The sequence below is a fragment of the Nannospalax galili genome, unplaced genomic scaffold (genome assembly GCF_000622305.1).
Source record: "Nannospalax galili isolate Female #2095 unplaced genomic scaffold, S.galili_v1.0 scaffold39, whole genome shotgun sequence".
Taxonomy (NCBI): domain Eukaryota; kingdom Metazoa; phylum Chordata; class Mammalia; order Rodentia; family Spalacidae; genus Nannospalax; species Nannospalax galili.
The window spans coordinates 842,468-850,227 of record NW_008346683.1 but is presented as its reverse complement, the minus strand read 5'-3'; the positions used below and the strand labels follow the sequence as shown (position 1 = coordinate 850,227).

At 47.9% G+C, this 7,760-nt stretch overlaps 1 pseudogene; it reads right to left on the bottom strand.

The window, feature by feature from the left end:
- Positions 1-1,558: 1,558 nt before the first annotated feature.
- On the bottom strand, positions 1,559-3,306 carry LOC103742160 (annotated as a pseudogene).
- Positions 3,307-7,760: the final 4,454 nt, after the last annotated feature.

Sequence of the window (7,760 nt, the reverse complement as noted above, 5' to 3'; positions counted from 1 at the left end):
TTATTCCTTTTCCTGAATTTCCTTTTACTATTTTTAATTAAAATATTTATTTATTAGTGTGTATATGTGTAGTCACACTGGCCACAAAATGAGAGGAGATGTCAGAGAAAAAACATGTAGTATTTGGTACTCTCTTTCTACCATGTGGGATTGAACTCAGGGCTTAAGGTTTGGCACCTGGTGTCTTTACTCACTGAGCTCTCATCTCTGTGGCCCAAGAAGAGTGTTTTATTTTTTTAATATTTTATTTATTATTTTTATTTTATGTGTATGAGTTTATTTCCTGCATGTATGTGAGTGCACCCGTGTCGTGCAATACCATGGAGGTCAGAAGAGAGCTTTGGATTCCCCTCGAACTGGAGTTAAGGATGGTTCGTAGCTGCCATTTGGGTGCTGGGAATTGAACCCAGGTCCTCTGCAAGAGCAGTCAGTGCTCCTAACTGCTGAGCCATCTCTCCAGCTCCTGTTTTTAAATTTTTTGTTTGGGATGGTCTCCTTGTAGGCCCTGCTAGACTGAAACTTGCTAATGTAGACCAGGCTTGCCTCAATGTAACAGTCTGCCTGCCTCAGCCTCCTGTGTGCTGGAATTAAGGCATGTGCCACCATTTGGCTTATATTTATCTTTTTTTTTTTTTTTTTAAAGAGTTAAGGGAAAGGTCTTATCCAACTGGGATCATGGTAATACGGTTACTAGTGGTCTTTATGGTACCAACTGGGATCATGGTAATGCGGTTACTAGTGTAACCACAGATGTTCTCATGCACTTAGCACACACATGAAGACTAGCTGGCAGCAACAAATGTGGGACGTGTGTTTGGCAATACAGTGAAAGTTACAGTGTTAAGACTGACTGTCAAACAGCTTCTCTCTCTTTTTTTTTTTTTGTCTTTTTAGACAGGGTCTCCCTGTAGCCCCAGCTATCCTGGAACTCACTGTAGACTAGGCTGGCCTTGAACTCACAGAGATCTGCCTGCCTCTGCATCAGCTTCTCTTTTCTATCATTCTAAAAAATAATCCCTGCGCACCGCCGATCCGATGGAGGCCCCATAGACTTTTTGGAAATATGCCAGAGCTGACAACCAGTTATCTGACCACAGAAGTGATGAACCTTGATTAGAACAATTTTGCTTGTAAAATTTGCTTGTAAATTTTATAGAAAGGGTTAAAACGGGATAACCTTTAACATAAAGCTTTAGAACAGGGGCTGGAGAGATGGCCCAGCGGTTAAGAGCACTAACTGCTCTTGCAGAGGACCTGGGTTTGATTCCCAGCACCCACATGGCAGCTACAAACCGTCCTTAACTCCAGTTCCAGAGGAATCTGAAGCCCTCTTCTGACTTTGGCATTGCATGACACGGGTCCACTCACATGCAGGCAGTACACTCATACACATAAAAATTAAAAAAAAAAACTTTAGAAGTAATTTAAACATACCTTAAACAGTGAAAATGTGTTAATTGTTGTTTACAGTTGGTGATACCATTGTTTAGCTTAATTTAGCCAGTCATGAATCTCTTTTTAACACTTGTTATTACAGTCTTCCTTATAAATAGGCAACTCAACTGAGTGAAGATCGATCTGTGGTCCATTTGGTTTGGAGACAGCATTTAATAGAAGTGTCTGTAGCATGGGGTCTTCAAAACCCATAACCACTGAAGTCCCTTCCATATAGATTACCTTTTCATTATAATTTGATTGCTTCAATCCATTGTACTAGACAGTCGAAGATTCTGGACCACTGGAATCCTAATCAGGAAAAAATTCTTGAACGGACCCAATAATATGATTCCTAATCTTTCTGGCACTAACTTATTCTTTGTGAGGTTTATGCCGGGTATGGTGGCACACTGCTTTAGTCCCAGCACTTGGGAGGCAGAGGCAGGTGGATCTCTTGTCAGTTGAGGCCAGCCTGATCTACATAGCAAGTTCTAGGTCAGCTGGGGCTACAGGGAGACCCTGTATCAAAAAGACCAAAAAAAAAAAAAAAACCCCGAAAAAACTCAGGGTCTGAAACCAGGTCCAAGGCTTTCATTACATCTACAAGGGAGTCAGGAGTGACTCCATTGTCTTCTTGATCATAGGTTTGGAAAACCCCTCTGGCTTGTTCAGAAGGAGCCTCTGGGGTAACTAAAGCCATGTCCTTGGCCAAAAAATATGGTGAGGTGAGTTTCACTGCCAGCAGTCCAAACTGGGAATTTTGGAGGTTTCAAGTAAGAAGCAACCTTACAGAATAAGGCTTCCATGAATGTTAAGGATCCTACTGCTCTGTGTTCACAGAGACCAAGAAGTTGCGTTCCTCGGCATTCTCTCCGTCCCCTGTATTAGATGCAGCATGCCCCGTCAGTGGGAGGTTCATTCAGCTTTGGCTGCCAGACCCGTACCCAGGACCTGTTAGAGCTTCACTTGCATCTTCAGTTTCATTTTTTTATGTTTTCAGTGCCCTTGTGTCCAGCGGCACAAGATGATGTCTGAGAGCCTAGGGCTGCTCTGGATGCCCCACACCAGCACCAACAGCTCTTCGGTCACTTTGTACACAGTGAGGAACTGGCGGGGGGGCGGGGTCCTCTGCTTCCTGGACTCCAGTCCTGGAACATAGGGAAGGGGCGACCTCCAAGACGGGCATGAGGACAGTAATGGAGGGGAGCTGGGCCAGGGCAGTGTCATAGGCAGAGACCGCACCTGTCAAGCCGGGCACAGCCTTCACCAGGAGTTTCCTGTGCTGGAAGTCGTGTTTATCTTTGTGTGTGTGTGTGTGTAGGTCAGAGGGTAATTAGGAAGTTAATTCTCCCCTACATGGGTTCTAGGGAAAGAACTCAGATTGTCAGGTACGCGTAGCAAGCTCTTTTTCTTCTCACTGGCCTTCATTTATGTTTAAACATGAATAGTGTCGTGAATTGGAGTCAGATCAGGTTGGACAAAGGTTGTCATTTGTCTTTAAGCTTTATTTGGTGAAGGATTGCAACTCTTGTAGAATGCTTGCCCAGCATGTGTGAGTGTTAGGGTTTCCTCCCTAGCACCACAAAAACATGGTATAGCTAAAAAGGATGTTAAGCTGGGCGTGGTGGTGCACGCCTTTAATCCCAGCACTCGGGAGGCAGAGGCAGGCGGATCTCTGTGAGTTCAAGGCCAGCCTGGTCTACATAGTGAGTTCAGGACAGCTGGGGCTACAGGGAGACCCTGTCTCAAAAAGACCAAAAAAAAAAAGGATGTTAAGATGAGGAATGATGTTTCAGTACAACCAGAAATGAGTTTTTTTAGTTTGTTTTTACTTGAAATATGAGGCAATAGGGCGCGGCAGTAAGGCATGGTGTGGAGTGTTTGTGGACCCAGAGCCAGACGGCCTGGGTTCAGTTTGTAGCTCAGCTACTGTTCTGCCTCTTTACTGCTGTGATAAACACTGAGCAAATCCAACTTGGTGAGGAAAAGTTTTTTTGGGGCCTATGGGTTCCAGTTCATCTTTGAGGGAAGCCAAGCCATGAGCTTGCTTCCTTTGCCTTGCTCCTCGAGCTCATTCATTCATTCAGCATGGTAAATTGGACTGCTTTATTGGTGGCAGTTAGTAGAAGTCAATAAATACTGATCCCCAAAGAGCTCAGTTGCTCATCAGATTACTGGCTTACAGACAGTTGAATGAACTTGAACCAATGACTGAAGTCAATCCTGCTTTTGGGGAAATGAAGCCACAGGCAGCTGATGTGGCATTCTGCCAACTCTTAAGAGCCATTGTGAATCCATACAGAGGGCATCAGATGCCAGTGCTTCAGACAGACAGATTCCATTCTCCTCCGGAAACAGCCTTTATTTCTCTGGAACTTGATTTTCAAAATGCAGGTGTAAAATAGTACTGATGGTCCTCTGGTCAGTCTGACAAGCCAGAAGAGATTCCACAGCATCTTGGCCCAGTTGCAGCCCACCACTCTCAACTGGCTTTCTTATTCTGTGTGGACCCACCCTCCAAGGGATGGCACCCCCCACAATGGTCTGGACCCTCCTATACCAAGAAAATGCCCTGTAGACATGCCCACAAGCCAGTCTGATGGAGGCAATTCTTCAATTGATGGTCCCTCTTCCCAGGTGCCTGTAGTTTGTGTCAAGTTGAGAAAGACCAACCAGCATAGCCACTTACTGTACCTGAGATGTAGTTTGCTGTTGAGAAATAGGGGTGATGTGAGCACCCTTCTAACGATGAGGCAAGGCTAGTGGGTGTGGCAGGCTGTGCTGGAGGCCCATGATTGCCTGCCCAGTCAGCACTGAAAATGTCAAGAGCACAGTGTTGGAGACAGTTACTGGGAAACCAGATCCCAGGCAGGACACAATTTAGGATCTTTTTCTGAATTTTTAGAGCTCTGTGAATGGGAAGTTGAACTGGCCATGAGGGCAGGTTGATAGCCAGCACCTCCCCGACAGTTCGGCAGAGGACACGATGGCTGGGTGGATTAGAAGGTGGAATAAGCTATTTGAGGTAGAGAATGAGGCTCCAGTGTCAGAATGACCCCAGACCAGATGTGGACTCAGTACTGGAGGTGTCCTCAGTGTCTGCATGTGTGTGTGTCCGTCCTCTTCTAAGGACAGCAGTCAGGCTGGATTAGGCCTCATTTTAACATAACTACCTTAAAGCCTAGTATTCAGATACTCATGAAGTGTTATGAAGCAAGTTTGGTGGAAGGGACAGGGCTTCTGGCTAGAGCAGGAGTAGGAGGCCTGAGGCAAGTCTGCCTTGCCAGCACTGTTTTTGTGGCCTCTTAGGAGGTCCCCATTCGTGATCCTTCACCAGAGACGAGGAAAAGGCGTTGGACGGGGAACAGGCTCAGGAGTCAAACCTGAGGCAACAGTGAACTAAGCCCCCGCTCCCATGGTGTGGGGGATGTGGGATTTGGAGAGGGTTCTGGGGACAGCTTTCACTGAGGGGCCAGGGTTTCTGGTGATTTCCTTTGCTAGGTTGCTCCCTGCACCCGTGCAGATTGGGTTCACAGTGATGTGAGTGAATGGTCAGAGTAGTTGGCTCAGTGTTCACTATGTACCAGGTACTGCACTGGACAGTCTACTATCTATCTGCCCCACAGCCTTGAGTTAGGTTTATTAGCTTAGTTCTCATTACAGGGCCCCTGAGTGGCAGGTGGCTCTCACCCTGAGCAGGTAATGACAGGCAGGGGTGTGAATGTATCCAGGCAAAGAAACAGATTACAGGACTTCCATCTCTGTGAAGACCCTGGGTCATTGGCTTGGATCTTAGGCAGGCTCCTGCAATACATGCAGAAACAGGTGCAATCCTGCCCTGGCATTCAGCATTCTTTGGGCCATGGATGGGTGGGGAGGTCTCTAGACCCAGGAGAGATAACAGAAACTGTTATCTCTGGAAGCTTGACCTCCCTATGCTTCCCTTCCCTGGGGATGCAGAGCCTGTGCGGGGCTGTCGAGTTTGTCCCTGGAATCGGGGAGGGTGCTCGCAGCCTGGTCCCTGGCCTGGAGATGGACGGGAGCAGGGCAGGCCCTGTTGTGGGTACCCAACACTCAGTGAGAGGACGATGGACTGCTGGTCCTCATGTGGAGTGGGACTTGGAAGCCTGGCGTCCCCACTTTCTGGATAGGTGCCTTGCATCTCCCTGGGTCTCTGTTTCTAAAGAGAATACCCAGAGCTTCCCAGCACCTGTGTGTTGTGCTGGGGGCCCACAAGCAGCCAGTAAGGCCTTATAGCTGTCTCTAGTCCTGGCCTTTTTTTCAAAAACCCCTCAATAGAATTTTTCGTTTTTAAAAAGTGGTCTGACCCTCTTAGGGATGTTAGGAGGACACTGTCCACGAGGGGGCGGCAGAACACCAGACAGCCCAGCTAACGCTGCCCCAGGGCTCTTCTGGAGCATCCCAGGGGCTCCCCAGCCAGACTTCAGTCCTGAGGATCCAGAAGCTCCCTGGGTTGGGCCTCAGCCTCAGCCTCAGCAGCACTAGCTCTTTGTGAACAAAGGCTTTGCCGTGTGCTGGGCTATGGGGCATGCTTCACTTACTATCTCATTTTTCCATCATGTGCCCAGGAAGTAGGTACCTTCATCCTCATCAGGACAGGAAGTTGAAGCTAAGCCACACTGCAGTGAATGAAGCTGGTGTCTAAACGAAGGGTGCCCAACTCAAAGTCTTTGTTGACTGCCTCTGAGAAGTCCCAGTCTTAGAATGATCTCATAGAGACTAGACTCACAGAACTTTTTATTCAAATCCAATGTATATAGTCAAATATATAAAGTTTGATTTATATACGTCTGTATTTGCTTTGGTAATACGTAGATGAGAAAACCAAAGAAGAAATCAGACCCCCTTTCCCTTCCTGGGGGCGACTCAGTGTCTTGGATCCCCTGATATAGACTCAATGGAACCTTAGAATTGGGCCAGATTTCTAAAGCCTGGACAGGTCTCAGATGCAGCTAGAGCCCAGCCCTCGAGTTTCTGCAGACAAAATGGTCAAGACCATGGATGGCTTCTGGATCCTCTAGCCCATGGCACTTAGGAGGGAATCCCTTCCAGTGACTAGAGGCTGGGCTGTGTCTGGCCTTGGGCCCTGGTTCCTTCTCTGCCCCCATCATCCTCCAGGGAGTCCTCTTCCCAGAGAGGCCCAGCCTGCTCCTGGGAGACCCAGGAGAGGAGAATGAAGTGCCCAAGGAAGTATGGGAATGCTGTGGCCAGGCTGCCTTCCTGTGAGATTACCTGGGTGAGGGGCACCACAGGAAGGTACAGTATCTGAGTGTGACTTCTGTCTGGGAAATTACTCTGATTCATCTTTCACCTGTAGATCATCAGGGCTCCAGCAGAGGAGCTTTGGTCAGGCCCCTTCTCCATCTAAAGGGGGCGCTGTGGTAGAGCGTTCTCTGTTGAGTGTCCTGTCTCTTCTCTGAGTCCAGCATGAGTGGATCCTCCATGCCTAGCCCCACACCATTCTCCAAAATCCACAGTCCCCTTCTCTGGGTCCGCTCAGCATTACATGTAGAGTGACCCAGTGACACCCTCTGGCAGGTGACTAAGTAGAGCCTTAAAAACTAGCCAGGCATGGTGGCACATGCCTTTAGTCACAGCACTTCAGGAGGCAGGCAGATCTCTGTGGTCTATGCGGTGAGTTCCAGGCCAGCTGGGGCTACAGGGAGACCCTGTCTCAAAAAGATAAAAAAAAAAACCCAAAACTAGTTTACCATTTCTCTAGCTTCCTGTCCTGCTTGGCAATCAGGATTATTCTGGGTAGGTTCCCGGGGAGAACAGCATGAGCAGAGCCCTGTCCCCACCCTTGCCACAGAGACAGGGGCTCTTTGTTATTCAGCTTAATCTCATCTATCCTGACTGATAGAGATAAAAAATGGAGATTATAGCCAGGTGTGGTGGTGCACACCTTTAATCCCAGAACTTGGGAGGCAGAGGCAGGTGGATCTCTGTGAGTTCAAGGCCAGCCTGGTCTACACAGTGAGTTCCAGGACAGCTGGGGCTACAGGGAGACCCTGTTTCAAAAAGGCCAAAAAAAAAAAAAAAAGGAGATTATGACAGTATTTCTGCCCTTGTACCCCCCTGGGATGTTATAGTCATCAAAAGATGTGTTTGTCACAGGGGATGGATTATTCCTTATTGATTGCCTGCACTCAGATACCCTGGTACTCTGTGCCTGGGAAGGGGTTTGATCTCTTCTGGGCCATTGCCTTCCCAGGGAAAGAACATGGTATCTGTTTGCCTGCCCATGCATGCGTCCATTCATCTACCCTCTCGTCTATATCATGGGCCTAATACTACCCACA